This window comes from Ammodytes marinus, assembly GCF_949987685.1.
Source record: "Ammodytes marinus genome assembly, chromosome: 10".
Lineage (NCBI taxonomy): Eukaryota > Metazoa > Chordata > Actinopteri > Uranoscopiformes > Ammodytidae > Ammodytes > Ammodytes marinus.
The window spans coordinates 21537623-21548010 of record NC_137214.1 but is presented as its reverse complement, the minus strand read 5'-3'; positions in this window follow the sequence as shown (position 1 = coordinate 21548010).

Below are 10388 nucleotides of genomic sequence, written 5' to 3'. Positions count from 1 at the left end.
TAGGGATGGGGAGGATGGAAGAATGTGGTGCACTTTGCATTTCCTAATATCAGTAAACGTTCATTCCTTTACCTCATAGTAGATATTTAAACACAATATCAGTGAAACGTAACAGTTTTGGACGCCACTCAGTTTAGAAAACGCACATGCATTTGTCTCTCTTGAGTACAATTACAAACAATGCACTATGTGCAGTTGGAGTAGATAACTACCATTTGTACCACAGTCAAACTATCAGACTGAAATACATTCCACTCTTATTTATCCCTACGGTTTGATCATGTCACTGAGATGTACAGTGCATCAGGGGGCTGTCTAACTTTAGTCTAAAATTAGACTGTTCTTTTTGAGAAGTCACGATCAACCTGTCCCTTTGTGTCTCGTTGGAGTTTCTTCAAGCCCTGGGGGAGTTGAATGTTTGTCACATGTCATTCCCATCTCTTATCTGTCTCCACAAGCAGAAATTCCATAACAATGATCTTAAAAATAACGTGTGTGGCTCCGTTTGGATGAAATGCAACCATATAATCACAACATCCTGTGTTCTGATCTGGCCTCTGATCCTTGTTGCATGCCATCTGTGTCTCTTTAAATGATCAAATAAACGTGTTCCTTTATTTCATATAAAACTGTGCTTGTCACAGAAAGATAGAGAGATCAAAAGAGATTCAAACCCAGCCTCTGACCTGGAGTCAGACTGAGTGTACCTATTGTCTGGGCGTGTTCCTCTGTTGTAAGGCTTGGCCACAGCTGGTAATGGTGGAGGTTTGGCGGGGACAACCAGGTCAGTGCACACATTTCCCAGCTAATGGAGAATTTGTGAGTGAGAGTCTCTCATTTCCCAATAGGTGGGTGGATCAAATATATGATTAAAGGAGAACTTAAGCACGCTGTTCCATGTAAAATAATTGGACAAGCTTCTTTTATTTATTTTGTTGTATGCACTCACCCTCTTTGAGGATGGGTCATATTAAAACAAGGTATTTGTATTACTAAAGGCACTGTTCTCTACAATCATTTGAATTATTATTTTCAGTTTTTATATTAATTCAATGTTCTTCTTTTGTTAATAAAGCTAAAGTTACAAGCTATTAGGGTCCTTACCTCTAAGTGGATTGACAGGATCATTACTTAACTCTGTATATAAACTATACCAGTAACATTAATAACGCGATTTAATGACCTGATTGCTTTCTGTTGTTGTGTTGTGTAACAATTCTCCAAAATAAGGCAATAATGAACATATAAATGGTACACTTTAAAGATGGAAATGAGAATGTTTTATGTGAACATAATACATTCCAAATCCAGACCTTAGAGAATAAAAAGTACCTTGCTCATGACATCTTGGTGTCAGAGTTGGTAAGACTAGGGTCATGGGGATTGGACCATACTGCAGCAGGGTGGCTTTAGTGATCCACTGGCCAGTACAGATAGACAGACAGGAGGGCAGTATGTGGCTGGAGAGGAGTGATAGAGAGAGGCACTGAGACACATTGTCCTTTATGGTTTGCATCACAACATAACCCTATCCATGCACATGGATACTGTACATGTACTGTGTTCAGAAAGTGAGCGGGCCATCTCTTTATCCCACGAAAGGCTCACTTAAATGAGCTTGATGCTATACACGTAAGTCATAGTTCCCTGGCTTCATTCATCTCTGATTTCTAGCTCGAGGTAGGAGTTTGGTCATATTCTGAATTACTGGTCTTCACTAACAGTAAGAATGATTAACTGATTAAGTCATCCTTTATCAATTAAACGTAAATCAAGCTACATTCCTTTTTGATCAAAGGTCCCTAATCAGCACTCCTGCTGCAAGAACTCTGATAAGACAGAGGAGCCCGTCCGCCGAAAATCGAGTAAATCCTCTGCTTAGCGCTGAATCATTTGTAGGTGGTCTAATCATCTTAGCTCCTCAACCAGACTCATCCTCACTGGCATGTTTTCCCTGCGGTGACTTCACTTGAGTATGTGACACACACACACACACACACACACACACACACACACACACACACACACACACACACACACACACACACACACACACACACACACACACACACACACACACACACACACACACACACACACACACACACACACACACACACACACACACAGTACACCCATCCCACATATGTGATGCTGCTGACCCAAAAAGACAAATCAGAAAAGCCTTGGGGCTCTGTCTGCCCGACCAAAGAGATGAGGTCATCCGAACCTCATTTTCCCTCAAATTGCACCTCTGATCAGCGCAGTGTTTCCTGCAACAATTACACTGACCTCAAGTCCTCATTAGCAAATAGTGTGGAGGAAGAAAAAGACCACTTCGTTTGAGAAAAGCAGGATGTTCAGTTCAGAGAGGGTCCTAGTGCTTTTGCTACACCTTGTTTTTATCTCGTATCATGTCTTGAGGCTTCTTCTAAACATCACACTCTGATTAGTGTGTCTTGGGTCCAGCTTTGAGCGCTGGAACTATAATGGGGGTCATGGTGCCGCGTCCCTCACAAGAAGCCAGTTTGACTTTTTGATAAATGGAAAGACTAATTCCTAAAGGAGTTTTCTGCCATTTAAAAGAACCACCCACCACTAGGAATGAAGTAAAGCTTTTGAAGCATTAATGATTGTGAGCTATAGTTTAGGGGTCTTTCTTTGTATGAGTCGAATCACCTCCAGAATATCTATGTCTTTCTTTCTTAGTTTCCTTCCTTTAAAATTAGGGACTCGCTGAAATGTTCACTCCTATTGCAATGAATCTAAAACTCTGAAAATATGCTACACAAGTTTTAACATCTGATTAGGAGGATCACATTTCTCTTAAACACGGTGTGCACACACACTCACACAGAAGAGACAAACACACACACACACACACACACACACACACACACACACACACACACACACACACACACACACACACACACACACAACCACAGGTATACTCTTTTTAAAGACACTTTGCACCTGGCATTGAGGAGGTCAGGCACAGGCCAACTACAGTACCATGTTTTATCATTTATGCTAGCAGCATGGTTATATGAATGGCAATGTCGGTTGGTCCACCACTTGACTGAAATATCTACTGCTTGATTGATTACCTTGACATTTTGTACAAACAAACGACTTTTGTGAACCCATTATTGTTGTTTTTTTTTATTTACAATGTACCACTACAGTTTACTGACAAGAACATAAAGGTACAATTGAACAAGTTGTTAATTAAACAATCTGTGAATGTACAGGGGACTTCAGTAGCCTAAAGTGGTACATGTTCACATGGCTTGACACTATTGTTACATAGGGTGCTGCTCACTGTTGTGATGAAGGACAGGAAGTAGAAGAAGCTTTTTTATGATGAGCTGAAAAGAAAAGCAGGAGTGTCCATCGATCAATCAAGCCAGCAAGCCAAGATTATTCATTATATTTCCTTTCACAGTTCTGTAAAATGATATAGTGCAGTAAAGGATAACAACAACATTTTTAATAACTTACACATAGAATGTCTCTTCTAGCGGGTACACCAACTAAAAATGTCAACTTGCATCCAAAACTGTGCTTTAATCACAGATTATTCAAATAATATTAATGATTTTAAAGCTGAACAAAAGGTGATTTGTTAAGATGTACAGTTTAGCGATGTAGGAACCTGATTCATCCCTGAGACATGGGGGCCCTCCAAGTTGGAGCTGGAAATGGTTATAATTCATTCATGCTGCTTCAGGCCAAACAGCTCCCACTTGAGTCAGTATGATCTACGAGTGTCCATGAGCCCCAGACACATGTAAATGTACACCAAACGAATTGGTAACACAACCCTCAGGGGTTTTAAATCAGCAGTTATATCACCTATGGTTTCAAACACAAGGGGGGGAGAGAAGAGAAACACCTTCTGAGATTATTTCCCAGTTTCATATCTATTTGACACTGTGCCCAGTTTGATCTGTGGCTTTCCAGGTATTTTTTAATGTTACTGCATTTAAAGGTACATTTTTCAAAGCCATTATTCTATTGAAATATGAGGTTTTAATGTGGTTTGCTAATAAGGGTGCTCCCGTGGTTTAGTGGGTAGAGCGCACACCATTTGAAGCATAGTCCTTATCGCAGCAAACCGGGGTTCGACTCCAGCCCGGGCAGTTCCCTACACATCATCCCCCTTTCTCCCCATTTCAACTCCTTGACTCTCACGTCGCACAAACATCCGCAGAAGGTCACCAACACCTCGCAAAGTTGTCTCACATTTCTCACACTTTCTGACTCACGGAAACTAAATTGTGACGGGTTCTAGACACCCGTGATGACTCTGTGACAATGTTGAGAGGACATGTGTAGCGCAAATGTTTTGAATATGTTCCTAATTTCAGATTTAAACAGATTTAGACCCACACAGACGTTTCAGGACATTTTGGAAACTCCCAGTGCAGGGCTGTGACGTAGTTTGGACATAAAGGCCAAAGTTGGAATTGCATGTGACAGCCACTGGGCCAAAAGACTGTTCTCATATGATATGCAATCATTATATAAGAACAAGATTAAATTAACATTTTTCCAAGTTATTTTTAATTCTTTGTAGGAAATGTTAAAGTAGAAAAATAGGAGTAAAGACAAAGATGTGGAAAGTCCATTGCCGAAATCTAACTATGGATGGTCAATTTATGGTCATCTCCTTAATCCCCTCAGAAATGACTGGTAGAATAAATCTATCATACAGTTATTTTAAGAGCATTCATGCAGATAGGAAGTTCTCAAGCAGAGCAGCCTGTAATACACATGTTCCCTGTCAAATAACTTTGTTTGGACTGAATGACTTCTCTTAATATACCCCAGTGATTCTTGGGAAGCTGGACAAAAGACCGTCTTCCAATATGAACTGCTGTTAATTAGAGGGTAGTAAAAACCGCACAGCACATCACCAGGTCTGATCTGCCATACATACATGAGCTCTACACCCAAAGATGTTGGAGAAAAGCACAGACCATTCTCAAGGACCACAGCCACCCTAGCCAGGAACTGTTCACTCTGCTACCATCAGACAGACAGTATCGGAGCATATATATATATATATATATATATATATATATATATATATATTCTGTACATACATATTTACATATTTATATATGTGTATATATATATACTGTACATATATTCTAGGTTTATTTAATTTAAACTGTGGTTCCTATTGCACTGTACGTTGTTACTCTTTTTACTCTTATCTTCTATACAATTTTTTATTTTTTATTGTTGCATAATTGAGGAGAGCTTGGAACACAAAAAATTAATTGTCAGCTATGACTGCTTGCCTGTTATGTTGTGCATTTGACAAATAAATTAACTTTAACTTTAATTTTGTTATGCTAAAAAGTAAAAATGTTTAAAATTGTAGGTGTTATTAGGGATTAAGAATAGAATGACTGGAGCACAACTATCCCCTTCAATTTTATTGTATTTTATTATGTCAAATATATGACACTTGTTATCTTTTCACAACATCAAAAACAGTGTGTCCACAGAGAAGGGTTCAATCATTCATATGCAATAAAACCTATTAAAATGTACTTTGTTGATTAAAAATAGCTTTTTCCTTCGGAAGTAACACTAAATAATCTCTCGTATCAATAAACACTGTTTTTCTACAACACATTCATGTTTAATAAGGTTTCTGAGTGGTGGGACACTTTTTGTCACCACTGTCAGACAATCCATTAAAATGTAATAAAATCAGGAAAAATAAGGGGCAGCTGTCACTATGAAGGACCTCTTGTCACATCCTACCTCTGCAGAGTACATTAGAGTCATACAGGCTCTGATAAGTGTTGTAGTTTTAGAATATTTTACATTCCAAATCTTGAAAGTCCTGCGTCACAACCATGATATGTCAACACCGACTTACAATTTCTGAAGAAGTTATTTGAAAGATTTGATCATTTTATTTTCCTGAAGCAGTTCATACTAGCACCTATCATCAACAAAAAAAAATGGCTACTAGATAAACTCCATTTGTTTTGTTTAAGAAACGTTGAATATGTCAACACCGTCAGATATCAACTCCGTCAGATTTCCTGTTTGACGGTGGTGACAGGCCAATGACGGAGTTGACATTCAATGTGAAGGCTTCATATTTGGGTGGTTTTCAAGTTATTATAATTATATTAAATATAGAAATAGGGGTTAGTTTTTCTAATACTGTATTTATGGAAACTCTCACAATCTTCTTTTGCCATGGATGATTCTTAAAAAAGTACAGGAGGATATACAACATGAGGAGATTTGGTGTGAGTCTGTTAGAGCAAGTCTGATTGAAAGACTGTAATGTGAATCTTGAATTAACGCTCAACCAATAATATGCCGTTATAAAATCACTGTTATTGATTATTGATGGTTAAAATGACTACATCTGGGTTTTTGTCACCACTGTCAGATATGTCAAATCCATAACATATACTTGTCAACTCCGTCAGATATGTGTCAACTCCGTCAGATTTATATTATTTCGATAATATTGCATAATGATATTTCACAGCTGTTGAGGAATGGTTGGTCATATGTGAAAATCTCACCTAACATGATAATGTGTTTTGAAATTGGAAACACATCTTGATTGCTGTTCATTTTAAATTAAAAATTCTATTACACAGTTCAACTGAAGAACATAGAGGAAAATCTAAAAAATAATCTAAAAAATGTATATTCACTATTTGAAAATATTTTTTGTGGCCTCTGTCAGTCTTGGTGAATATTTGTGATCACTATACATGTCATGGGTCTAGCAAAAATGAATTTGTGTTTTGGTTGTCTGATGGTGTTTACACAAAATAAGGAATGGCAAGGTAAAAAGCCAATTTTGATAAAAAGGACAAAAGCTGGGAGGTTGTGTCAAAGCTTAGCTCAGTAGTTTAGTATATGTTGGATACATAGATGTAATTTAATATGCCTAAAAATATGGTTTGTATTTTTTCAACATTGCACCCTGTTTTGTCCCACTTCTCAAGAATCACTGACCCGTGATTCCAACAAATTTGATTGACAGTGTATTTCAGTTTAAAAGCAGGTGAGGGACCTGGACTTTGTCAGTTGTCGCTCAACTGCATACAGCAGTGGACTGTGTGCAGGAGAGAAGTGTCTCACTTTTTCTTCTTTTTTCTCGTCTTTAGCTGGTTTCCTTTCTTCTGTATCCAACAGATAAACTTCCTCTTGTCCTCATCATTCAGAATCATTCATTTCCACCATCCAACACTGAGCAAACAGTTTTGACATTCAAAACATTGTGTCTTTCTCATTACTGCCTCATTGTTTGTCTCTTATGGCTTCATTGCATCAAGACTCTCCTCTGACAGAATTTGACCCAAAAATGTGAAAGCCTGTCAAACATAGTATGCTTTCATTTATCTTTACTGTGTAAATGTGACACCATACCTCAACTGTCATATCAAAAATGGGTTGGTATAGATTAAATATTTGACCTTTGCTAAAGAAAATATTAACATATTTCTGCAGTGATCTTGTGCTGGCTGCCACGCTCATCAGAGAAAAATAGAAAACTCTCACGGTTTGTTTGGATGACGTTGAATTGTATGTCCTTGTGATACTCTTTGATGTCCAAAGTTTGTGTTAGCATGTAGAGACAGCTAATTCAGCCCATACCTGAACTGTACCTGAACGACAAAACATGTTGGAAAAGCTGTCCAGACAGAAATGATCAATAGAACATTATAAAAGGCAGACACAGGGTTGAGCACCAAGCAATTATGTTTAGTTCCAGACAAAGTGTGAGAGTAAGTTTACCAATGACATAGACTTTACATCACTGGTAGCTATTTTCCAAATTCCACCATTAGTCATGATTATCTTTTTTCTATTTTCGTTTTTAGACATCTATACATTTCCTTGTTCATGAGTACAGGTTAAAATACAAATTGCAATGCAGCTTTAGCAAGTTTATCTTACTGTTCCATGATAGTGTGCCGTTTGACTTACTACTGCATTACTGTGCAAAAGCAAGACTCATTCTGCACGCAGACAATATGCAAATTAAACAGATAATTTAACTCATCTTTCCCCACATACAGGACCTAAACTTTGTTGTTCCTGAACTCTGTCGTTGCTGTCGTTGCAGCATTTATGAGGGTCAGATGTGTGTTTTTCTCAGTTGCCAACATTGCCTACATTATTCCTATTTTCGTTTCTCTGCAAATGCTGATGCCCAGCATGAAAACATTTTGCCTCATCATCTCAATCGTACCTGTAAGTAAGGGGGGTGGAAGAAACTGAATGATCTTTATTAGCTTATGTCAGTGAGCGACATGCAGACTTTGTCCAGCCTAAAACAGACATTGCAGTCGCACCCCAACATGCAGGCATGGATTTCATGCAGAAACACAACTATGAATGAGAATTATGATCTCACAGCTATTGCATGGCACTTGTAAGGGATTAAAAGATAGTCAAAGTATTTATAGAAAATTATGTCTGAAGCCCTGAACTCCTGTGTTAGTCACTCTGTTTTCGTAAGGACTTCTCCTTGGTGAATCATAGCTGCAACCAAACATAGGAAGGCAAATTTTTTGACAACTCTCAGCAAGTTTTTCTGTTCCTGCAGTGCTGTTTGACAGTACAAATGGTCTCTGAGATGAACAATACAAATGTCCAAATGAGCTGTCATAGTCAAATGCATATGCCATGTTTTAGTCAATCATCTTGTCCAACGTGTAACCTTAGTCTTACGTGGCAAGCTGACACCACTTTTGTGTTCTTTCAAATGGCTTTTATCCTTTTCTGTACAACTGACACATCAGTTGACTGGTACGCTGATCAGGTGCCTTGCACATGCTCGTGCTTGCTCCCTGACACAAGTTGAAGCCGACTTGCCAGCAGAGACAGTGGTGCTGTCACTGCAGACACCTGAATAAAAAATGTTGCAAATAGTTTGCGAGCAGATATGTGCTGGCCTGTTGGCAGAGTCGAGGGACTTTTGTGGTTCAACAAGAGGCAACTGAATCCAGTGCGTGTGGAGGTGGAGGCTGAGTTAAAGGCTTTCATGCAAAGGTAGACAGAGAAATGCTTGCTTGATGCGCACACACACACATACACACAAACACCCACATGCACACACACACATAACACACACACACACACACACACACACACACACACACACACACACACACACACACACACACACACACACACACACACACACACACACACACACACACACACACACACACACACACAAGCAAATATGCGGGAAAACCATAGATAGTATATAGAAGGGGAAAACACGTGCGTATCAGAAACATCACAGGTATTCTAGACAACAGAGACGATTTTGTGAAAAGGAAGAAATTCAAATTTTAATTTCAAGTTATTTATCTCATATTAGTGAATATACAGTTTCCTTATATATATATATATATAACTTATTTTTTCATGGAATTTTTCATAGGAAACACTATATGTTTGACAAACAAGTGAAAAAATTCATTATATACAACGCACGTTGGTTGTTATACACTTATACGTATATATTATTGTAAACATTTTGAAATGCATTGTTTACTGCTAAAAAATCAAATACAAATATGAAAAATCCTGAACTGGTGATTGTATGCTTACTTGATTGATTGATTTGGGTTTTGGATTAAGTATTTGATTAACTTGGGGAAGTTAACTGTTGTTTTAGTTCCTTGTTGTGTTCAGCTTTCATTGTTACACAAATGAAACAACCGCCCCAACAATGTCATTGTAAATTAAAATTACAACTGTGTAATAAAACTAGAGAAGACAACAAAGAACTGTTTTCCCGGCTCTGTTGTGACTACGGCCGCCCTGTTGTTCTCTGCTCGGATGGGGAGAATAATCAGTTGTCTCTTTTGGGGGAATCACACCCCTGCAATGAAAGGTAGCGCTTCTAACAGCTCCAGAAAGCAAACTTTTGCAGGAAGATGATATCCAATGCCACCCAAGGACTGTAACAAATGACTCAATATTTCTAAAGCATCAAAGCCGCGGTGTGCAATGTGGAGTCTGACCTGCGAGGTCGCTGGACTCCATGACATCAGAGACCGTATCACGTCATGGTCAACCTCAGCCCTTGAGTGCTAATTAACACCAGGCAGAGGGATCATGGACAAAGCTCAGGGCATTACCATTCATCACTGAGCAGCTTAGTTTGTTTATTTGCAGATGTAGAAGGGAGAATAATAACAGATTGTGCAAATTAGAGGACAAAAAAACCCAAGGGATGTATAAATTAACAAATAAAAAGGTGGGTAAACTTAGTGTAGGGAGGTTTCACCCTCTGCTACACTCCCAGTGTCCCTGCCCCACAGTCTCCTCAGTTGATTACACTGCAGCACCGCACTCCAGGCTCTCCTCTC